This window comes from Podarcis vaucheri, assembly GCF_965113315.1.
Source record: "Podarcis vaucheri genome assembly, chromosome: 2".
Classification (NCBI taxonomy): Eukaryota; Metazoa; Chordata; class Lepidosauria; order Squamata; family Lacertidae; genus Podarcis; species Podarcis vaucheri.
Window position 1 is genome coordinate 38,157,132 of NC_138760.1, and position 9,497 is coordinate 38,166,628.

The 9,497-nt window shown below is 49.7% G+C and overlaps 1 protein-coding gene across 2 annotated transcripts in view; it reads right to left on the bottom strand.

Annotated features, from left to right (window-relative positions):
* The window catches only part of GRIN2C (glutamate ionotropic receptor NMDA type subunit 2C), a 95,531-nt gene extending 86,490 nt beyond the window's left edge, over nt 1–9,041 (bottom strand). The window contains exon 1 of one of the 2 annotated variants that reach the window (XM_082211022.1): nt 8,752–9,041. The gene's annotated coding sequence lies outside the window, so the exon portion shown is untranslated. Of the gene's footprint in view, nt 1–7,696 lie in introns of both variants that reach the window. The other variant, XM_082211020.1, reaches the window with a different exon arrangement.
* Between the last annotated feature and the right edge of the window lie 456 nt (nt 9,042–9,497).

Sequence of the window (9,497 nt, forward strand, 5' to 3'; positions counted from 1 at the left end):
GACAGCTGTGAGTCCAGAATGACTCCCAGGCTGCGCACCTGGTCCTTCAGGGGCACAGTTGCCCCATTAAGGACCAGGGAGTCCTCCACACCAGCCCGCCCCCTGTCCCCAAGAACAGTACTTCTTTCTTGTCAGGATTCAACCTCAATCCATTAGCAGCCATCCATCCTCCAACCACCTCCAAGCACTCGCTCAGGACCTTTACCGCCTTCACTTGTTCTAATTTGAAAGAGAGGTAGGATGCGTCTTACCCCTCAAGAAAACACATAAGTGGGAGAAAAGACTCGGGACCAGTTCATGCAAGGGAACGTCACATCACTTGCCCCAATCCTTACGGAATGCTGTGACATCACAGGAGTGAGAAAAGGCTGGGACATTTTCCTGCTGCATGGAATAATCCTCTCTCCCACTCATGTGGGCACAGGGGGTGGTAGCCCATTTAAGTTTCACACAGAGATTCTTAAACAATAGGGATATTAGGTCTTCCTGTCATTCTGAGATTAGACGCGCAAAGGGGAACCTAACTGATACAGTTAATACAGAGAAGCAGTTGTGATCAGTGTTCCATCCATACCGCTGGGTCCTCATGGCTAGCCCAGCTCATGGAAATAACTCCAAACCCTCCCCCCCCCCCAACTTCACAGGGCATCCATCTTCCTCAGCATTTCCAAAACCCATCACGTAAAGGCAGCAGCTGGCTTGGGATCTGCAGCCCGGGCTCAAATCACAAATCAGCCACAGGCGAGTCAATCATACAATCTCAGTTCTTCATTCCAGGGGGGGGGGAGGAAAACAAATGCGAGGCAGGCACACACAGCTGTTGTGTGAATGAGGCTCAATCAACAAGTACAGCAGAACAAGATGGTATAAGTGATTGCACTGTTTCAGAGCACATTTGTGAATGTCCCGCCCCTCCCGCCATATATAATTTGAAAATCAAGTTTACACAGCCCAGCTTATTCCTAGGGCTGTTTTAAATAGCAAAGTAACTTGTGAGGGCTTTTGCTTTCTTCCTTTCTAAAGGAGGGGATCCAATCATGTCCCCCACCACCACCCTTGTGATCTGGAGTGGTACAGTCACTTCTAAAACTGCAGGACTCTGCCACTTCATTCTGCTCCATACATAGACCTGCCCTGAAATAAGAATTGTTGCCTGCTTAAAAAGGCAGTCTAGTTAGCCAAGGATAATATTCTGAAGTTTTACTTCCTGCAACTGGGCAGGTGAAAGAAGCCTCTATTCTGTTGAGAAGTCATCTTTGCCAAGAAAATGTTATTTGCTTAAGAGTCAGGGTCCAACGCCATATTCAGTCAGAGACAAATGATGTGAAGCCAAACCATGGCTTAGCACAAATGCACAAGCTGCTGGAGAGGAGATTGTGGCTATTTTGCTGTCCCTCTGATCCTGCTGCTGTTGCTGCACTCCTGCGAGCAAAGCTTCGAATGTTATCTGAACCTGGGCTCAAGGTTTGTCTCATTCCAGACAGACCACAAGCTGTAAATGGTGAACAAAACCTTGGTTATAATTATTGGCTTGTCTGGGGCAGAGACAAACCTCACGCCAGGTTGAGATGACACACTAAGGCGAATCAGTTCAGTTGTATACTAAACATGTACCTTCTTGGTAGTGGCCCCCTCCCTGTGGAGGTGTCAAGAAGATAAAGAATTACACAACTTTTAGAAGACATCTGAAGGCAGCCCTGTATCATGAGATTTTTAATGCTTGATGATTTTAGATATGCTGTAAGCTGCCCAGAGTGGCTGGAGAAACCCAGCCAGATGGGTGGAGTAGTAGTAGTCATAATAATAATAATAATAATAATAATAATAATAATAATAATATTTCCTGCCCTGGCCTTTGACACACTATATACCTGTATTTTAGGGCACCCCTCTATGCTTCTAATTGTAAATTGTTTTAGCAATTTAGCTGGTTCCAACGTTGTTGTTTTACACTGTTGCAGCTTGCCCTGGGAACTTGTGAAGGGCAGGTAAGACATCTAATAAAAAACAACAATGCTGAAGCATAAAAACTTCAGCAGCAGAGATTAGAATTAGTAGAGGACTACTCTCAAGCAACACCAGAAGATATTCCAAGCAGGTTTTAAAATTTTAAAAAACCTGCGAAAGAAATAAAAAGAAGTTTTCACCTGGTGCCCAAAAGACCACAAAGTGAATGCCAGGCAAGCCTCTATGAGGACAGCATTCCATAGCTAGGGTGCCACCATTGAAAAGGCCCTGTCCCCAGTAACTACCTGCCACACATTTTCTTGGCAGATACCTAAAGAATGGGAAATAAAGATTTAAGACCATAGTCCCCAGCATGGCACTCATAGGCACCATTGCACCCTTAGACATCCCTTGGTGTTCACCAAGGTTTCTACTGCTCCTTCTTATTTTTAACTTTAAAATATTTATTTTGTTTGTTTGGGGTGGGGGATGCTTTTTGGGGGGCAGCTTTTTATCTTTTTTATTTTGGGGGTATAGGTGTTTGCGTGTTGTTTGCCATTTGTGTCTTCAGTAGTCAGATTTCCTTCTGTAAAATGGGTATTTTGAGGTGCCCATGGCAGTTTCTTTGATTTCAGATGTGTCTCCCAGGCTCCAAAAGGCTGGGGGTTCCTGATTTAAGGCAATTCAGAAAAAAGGTATTAACATGGAGATCACTTCTGCCTAGGAAACTTTATGGGTGCCATGTGCAGTTTGTCAAATATGAATGTGACAAGGCATCTATTCCACTGCACCGTCAGTTGTGGCTTTCTGCTGAACATACCTGTATCAAAATAGCCACCAAGCATTCATCACAGCTGATGAACTACTCACAGGAATTATGTAAGCAGCTTCCATGCGGGAAGCGCCTCTCTCACGTGAAAACCGTTTTGATCTGTTAATATCCCTGATCAAGCAAATGCAGAGGGAACTTGTGGGAAAGTATATTCAGTACTTGTGAACAGCTGCAGATACTGCCAGCTAAGGCTTCTGTTATTCTTATCAATCATCATCATTTATTAATTTATCGATTGCCTTTTACACACATCTCAAGGCAACTTACAAACACACCATAAAACAAGTAAAAACTACCCCCACTGATAGCCTCCACTGTTTGCAAAAGAGAAAAGTCATTAACTGAATTAATATCTTCCAAGGGGTGGTCATGTAAAAAACGGTATTTCCATTAGCGTGCCGGTCTGTTTAACTGGCACAACAATGGGCAGCTGCAATGCATTGCACAGCAGCAGCAGCAGCAACAGGAAGTTGCAAGACCCGTGAAAAGGCTACTTGCCCACATAGACACAACATCTTTTCCAGATAGTCCCATCACAATCACCTGCATGGAGCTGTGCGATATTCAACTACAGTGGTACCTCGGGTTAAGTACTTAATTCGTTCCGAAGGTCCGTTCTTAACCTGAAGCACCACTTTAGCTAATGGGGCCTCCTGCTGCTGCCGCGCCGCTGGAGCACGATTTCTGTTCTCATCCTGAAGCAAAGTTCTTAACCCAAGGTATTATTTCTGGGTTAGTGGAGTCTGTAACCTGAAGCGTCTGTAACCTGAGGTACCACTGTACAGAGGAAGCACAAGCACAACAATATTGCTGCAGGTGGGTGGTTGTGATCAGGGTTCACTAGTTTGCTTTCCATAGATCCAATTAGATCTTTCTCCAGCTTTCCACTCACTTGTCCATCTCCCTGCATTTGTATCAGAATCCCTTGACACAACCTACATGCAACGTAGCCATTTCACAGAGGAGCTGCGAGACGAGCAATTTCTCTGAAGCATTCTGTTGAGGACAGAACCACGCAACTGACACAGGACCACTGCTATTTTTCTAGAAGAAGAGGTGCCGAAACTCACCACAAACGCCTCTCTTATAATGGGAATGGCACCCACTGAGAGGTGTCAAAATTGAGTCTTGGCTGGGGAAAAAGCCCTGCCTAGCTCTGCAAAGTGTGATGAAGGCTGAAGAAGTCACAAGTGTCTGGAGCTAAAGTGATTTGGAGATTGTTGCAAGGATGGCACTTAGTGAGCGTAAACAGAATTGTGTTTGCTTAACTCTTCCAAAGGCCGAGACCTGAAATGTTTAGTAGCATTTCAGTAATGTCAAGGGCAGGAGAATGTGGACAGTAAATTTGAACACCAGATATGAAGAGCTGAGAGAGGACCAGCAATTCAGAATTGTAAGATATTCCTCCCTGTTGTGCGGGGAGGGAATGCGGCAAAACAGAACCCAAAGATGAACTACTGAGGAAATGTATAAAGTCAGTAACTATCTAGGCTTGATGCACCCATCTCAGGCTGCAGCTGGAATCAAGCAGTTCCAATCACCCCTGTGTCTCAGAGATGACTCTCCACGATGATGCTGTTTCAACCCAGAGCACAGAATGGATGGAAAAGGGACCAAGAGGCTCCGAATGTGCTAAATTCAAACATACCTTTTTCCTGTTTTTACTGGTATGTCAAGTGATCCAAGTCTTGCCAAACTACAAGGGAACGAGAAAGACCCAAGGAAATCTTTCAAGAATGAGAGTTGTAAGCAAGTATAGACTCCTGTGCTGTGTTTTCCCTCTGTCAATTTCAAGCTGTGGCTACACAGAACATCACCAGTGCTGCCCTTCTCTCTTCTTTCCCCAGGAAATACGTAGCAGGAAGAGCCGGTGGTGATGGTTCGATCCTGCTTCCCTGCCTCCTTGTCCAGTTTCCCTGCATGCTACAGATTCCCAGCCCCCACCCCCTGCTCTTACTGTACTTTTTAAAAATGTATTAAAAAGAGGGAGGGAAAAACAGCCTCTTTAATCCATATTTCCTAAAGCCCTCTAAATAAGCATCACATAAGTACTTATTTAGGAAAATTATTTAAAAGGGAGATTATGAGCCGAAAGGATTGGGAAGTCACTGCTGCTATGCTGAGGGTGGTCAGCCCCAAGGCATTTCAGAGCTACTATATTCCCTCTTCAAACAAGGCAGAGGCCGTGGGTGCAGGGAATAAATTCAGGTGGAAGCAAATCTTGGCCTATGTCCCCACCGCCACCTTATGAAATGTGGGAGCAGATTTGGTCCTGGTCCTGAAGTCAGAGAGATTTTTTGCTATTGGACGCAATGGAAGGGCAACATTTTCACCTCTGTGGAGCTCAAGGAAAGTGAAGGCTGATGGCTTCTTGAGAAAGCCCTCAAAACCCAGTACTGCATATTTCTCTTTCCCAGGAGGAGGAAGAAGAGGAAGAACATCTACCTTATCACAGCTCCCAACATTTTGCATGCAAAGCTCCATTTGTAGGGAACACCTTTCAAGCATATTGTTTTATAATATACATAGGCAAACCTGTCGCAGCCGTATTTTGTTGGTGCTGCCGTAAACAGTGAATTTTGTTGGTGCTGCATTTGCCAACACACACACACACACACACACACACACATTGTGGATTGCTAAAGAGTACACAGAGAAAGGTGGAAGAGAAGAAGGAAAACCCCAAGAACAGCAGCAAAGAGTTCCAGTGGAAATGAATGGAAACTGAACAGATCCTTCCCTTGTATATCCATGGAGCTTGCAGAAGAGAACCTCCAGTAGGAGCAGAGTTTCCAGTTTCTAATTCCAAAGGCGGTGAGACTAACCCCATCCCTGACAGCGCTCAGGCTGCGGGTGAAAACATTCCAATTCTGCATAGCTTTTAATGCATCTTTAATATATGAAAGAAGGTTTTAACTCTGCTTTTTTCTCCCATGTTAAGGTTTCAGTTTTCAGTTTTTTACTTGATGGTATGATTTGTTGTTCTTTTCTTTTTAATGGTATGACCCCCCCCCCCATTAAAAAAATAACTATCCAACCAACCTGGAGAATATTTCATTTTAGATTCAGTTTCTTTCTCGCCACTCATATCACGTCATGGCAGATGGTTATGGAGAACAAAACGGCCTTATTTATAAACCTCACTTTACTATCACCTTCCTCTCCTCCCAAAACGTATCTCCAGGTAACACACACAACTGTCAGTGGAAATTATTTTAACTCCCCTTAATTTTGTGGGTGATGAAAATTCCTTAAAATATCTGTACGTTTAAATCTACCTGTTATCTGTGTGAGAGTTATATTTTGTTTATTTACTACTGTTATGTGTTGAAAATAAGTTCAAGGGGGTTATCCCCCCTTTCTATTTTATCCTCACAACAACCCTGTTAAAGTAGGTTAGGCTGAGAGACAGTGACTGGCCCAAGGATGCACAACTTGGCTGGGTTGTGATTTGAACCCTGGTCTCCCAGGTCCTAGCCCCATAATCTAACCACCGCACCGCACTAACCAAAGCTACAAACTTTTAAAAATCCTAAATTTGAGGATGGAGTGAAGCACAGGTTTCCCTCCTCCACGATTGAGATTCTGAGGTCTTTTAACTGGGCTAGAAGGATCACTTGCATTATAACGATCCCATTCCAGGAAACAACCCCACCGCCAAGTTTAAGGGAATATACAGTAACTAAAGGAAGGGAGGAAAGTTAGTTAGAACTGGGTAGCAGGGAATAGTGCACGTTGTTGATATACAGAGGACAAAGTGGAAAACTGAGATTACAGAACAGAAGGAGAAAAAGGAACAGGGGGAGAGATTCAGGAGAATCTACTTCTGTAGCGCTTCCAAGGATACTTGAGGAGGGGAGAAGATGATGATGGTGATGTAATTCTTCCCCTCAGGAAGGTACTTCCATGACATGCCACACTCTGCCCCATTATCCTGTCTGACTTTTTGTTCCTCTACCCCCAAAAGGTCTCCCTCTCTCTCTCCCCAAAAACTTCCGGATGCGCATGAATAATCGCCACACACACACCCAAAAAAAACTTCGTTCCCAACAGCCACCTTTCCTCTAAGACCCCGATGCTCTAATGTATGTCCGCCTTATTAGTAGAAACCGTATTATTCATAGCATTCTTATGTAATTTCCCCCTTTCTCCCCTTTGCTCCTCCCGCAGCAACAGTTGGAGACGGGGCGGGAGGGAGGGAGGGAGAGCGTTATCAATACCAATTAGAACCCTAATCGTTTGTAGACAAATGCCAGAAGCCCAGGAGGAACATGGAGGGGGGGGGAGAGGGAGAGAGGACCATTTGTCACCGGGACAAGACTCCCTCCCTCCCGGGCTCCGGCTCAGACACGCAAGAAGGAAGAAGGGAGGGAGCGAGGCAAAAAATGCAGCTTAAAAAGGTCGCATATGGATTAACCAAAAATAAATGCAAAGTGTCCTGCCTGATGCGATGTTACGCAAGGTGCTGGAAGGGGGGTGGGGGGGGATGTAAAAATACCGACACTCGGCGATTTCGGAGGGGAGAACAAGCGAGCGCCAAAACACACACACACACACACCCCAACCAAACTCTCTTGCCTTCCAACCAAGCCAACCTTGGGGTTTCGTGGAAACGTTCCCAACACGACCCGGAGGGTGGATGGATGGGAGCTGCTTTCAGAATGAAGGCGAGAGAGAGAGATAGCAAGGAAAGGGAGTTGTTTTTTAAAGGGAGGGCGAGTTCTTCCTTGGGGGTGCAGAACTTGGGGAAAGCGCCACGGACTTGGCGCTGCGCAAAGCCCTCCAGGAACAACTCCAGGCGTGACATTGACAAGGTGGCCGCGGGATGGGCGCCTCTCGGGTTACTTACTAGCCAGACGCCGCTGTTGCTGCTGCGGCGGCGGCGGAGGGAGAAGTAAACAAACCGGGGCTACTTACTAGAGGGCAAGTGCGGCGGCGGAGGGCTGCATCCCCTGGTCTCCGGGGCACGTCTGGGCTCCTCGCGGTCTCGGAAAGAGGAGGGTGCTGTCGGGGGTCGGCCCCCCTGTCCGCTCGCCAACCCTCTGGCGACTGGCTGGGCGAGGCATAAGCGACCCTCGGCTCCTTCTTCCGCGCGTCCTCTCCCGCCTTCCCTGTCGCCACCACGGAGCCAGACGAGTGGCGCGAAGGGCTCTCCGTGGCTGCCTGGCGGGGGTCACCAGCGTATCCTTGCAAGGAGTGGGGACGGGGGGGACGGGACCGAGGGATCCCAACGGCTTTGGAGCGAGGGAGGTGGCGAGATCCAACTTGGGCAGCCGGCGGCTAGCAAGGCGGAGGACTTGCCCTCCGTCGAGGGTCGCCCTTGGAGGAGGCGAGACGGCCGCGCGCCCGGGATGCCAGCAAGTGCCTCCTTCCCGCCCGCTTCATCGCCCTCCGCGGCTCTTCTCCATCTCCGCGGCCGAGGAGGAGGAGGAGGAGGAGGCGGGCGGGACGGCGGAGAGGATCTTAGACAGCAGCAAGGCTGCGCAGGGCGCTGGCACAAAGATCGGGCAGATGTCCTTCCGTGCGCGCGGGGCCGCCCGGGCTGCCATCCCCTCCCCTCCCCTCTAACCCGGCCTGAACCCTCCTGCAACTTGGCGCCTAGGCGCTGGGCCAGCGAGTCCCAGGAGGGGGACAGGTGGCTCCGATTAAAGCTGCCTCGCTCCGTCTGCGCGGGCACCGCTCCCAGTTTAGGGAGAGGGAGGGCGCTCGGGGCGGGAAGCGGGCGAGTGGCCTTGGCCTCCGCTCGCCCGGTGGCCTCGGTCCGCCTCTCGGTCGCCCCCCTTCCCCAGAAAGGACGCGCAGGGCAACCTCGCCTTTAAAGAAGCGGCGCCGTCGGAAGACCGAGGTGTCCCCACGTGCGGCGCCCATAGGCGGCCCGAAGAGGCAGAGGGTGCCTCGTAGGCTCTAAAGCACCCAGCACGCACCCACGGTTGGACCGGGAGAAGCCAGACGGATCCCAGCGCGGAACACACCTGCGAGCTAATCGGCGGAGTGGCCGGAGGAGCCCTCGCGTGCTCGGCGTACCGCCCGCGCTCCCCCGACGCTCAGCCGCCGCTGCCTCCCTTCTTCTCCCCAAGCTCCAGCCGGCAGGAGCTCGCCTGTGCCCTTCGGCTGCCCACCTCCCCTCCTTCTTCCCGCCGCTCCTGCCATGCTCTGCTACCCGCCGCGCCTCGAGCCCACGCTCTTCCCTGCTCCCCAGCCAAGAGCTTGGCGTCCCACCAAGGTCCTCTTCCGCAGCCTGTCCCTTTAAGGGCGCTCGGACCCCGGCCCTTAAGCAGGGCTCCGTGGGAGGGGCCTGGAGGGAGGGGGAGCCGCCCCCCGCCCCTCCTACGCAAAAGGGAGGAGGAGGAGGCGGAGAGCGCCGAAGCCTTCGGAGTCAGGAGCCTCCAGCTGTCGCCTGGACCCCGTCAGGACTAAGGGTCACGTGGTCAGGAGGCTTTTAATTTGGAACGTGGGGCGGGGGGGGGGGCAAACGAACGGAGTCAATGGGCAGGGGAGATGCTTTGCCATTAGTTTGTTAGTAGGAAAGACAGAAGGCAGGGCGACTTTGGTCCCTTTACCAACTCTGATGAAGCCTTGTTTGCATGGCATGCACCCCACACACGTCGCAGTATTCGCATCTTCAGGACTAGTGCCATGGGCTCTTCTTTTTGGTAAAGGTAAAACGGTTCCATCAGCGCCTCTCTCTGCATTGGGTGCGAGGAGTTGGTGCCCACCC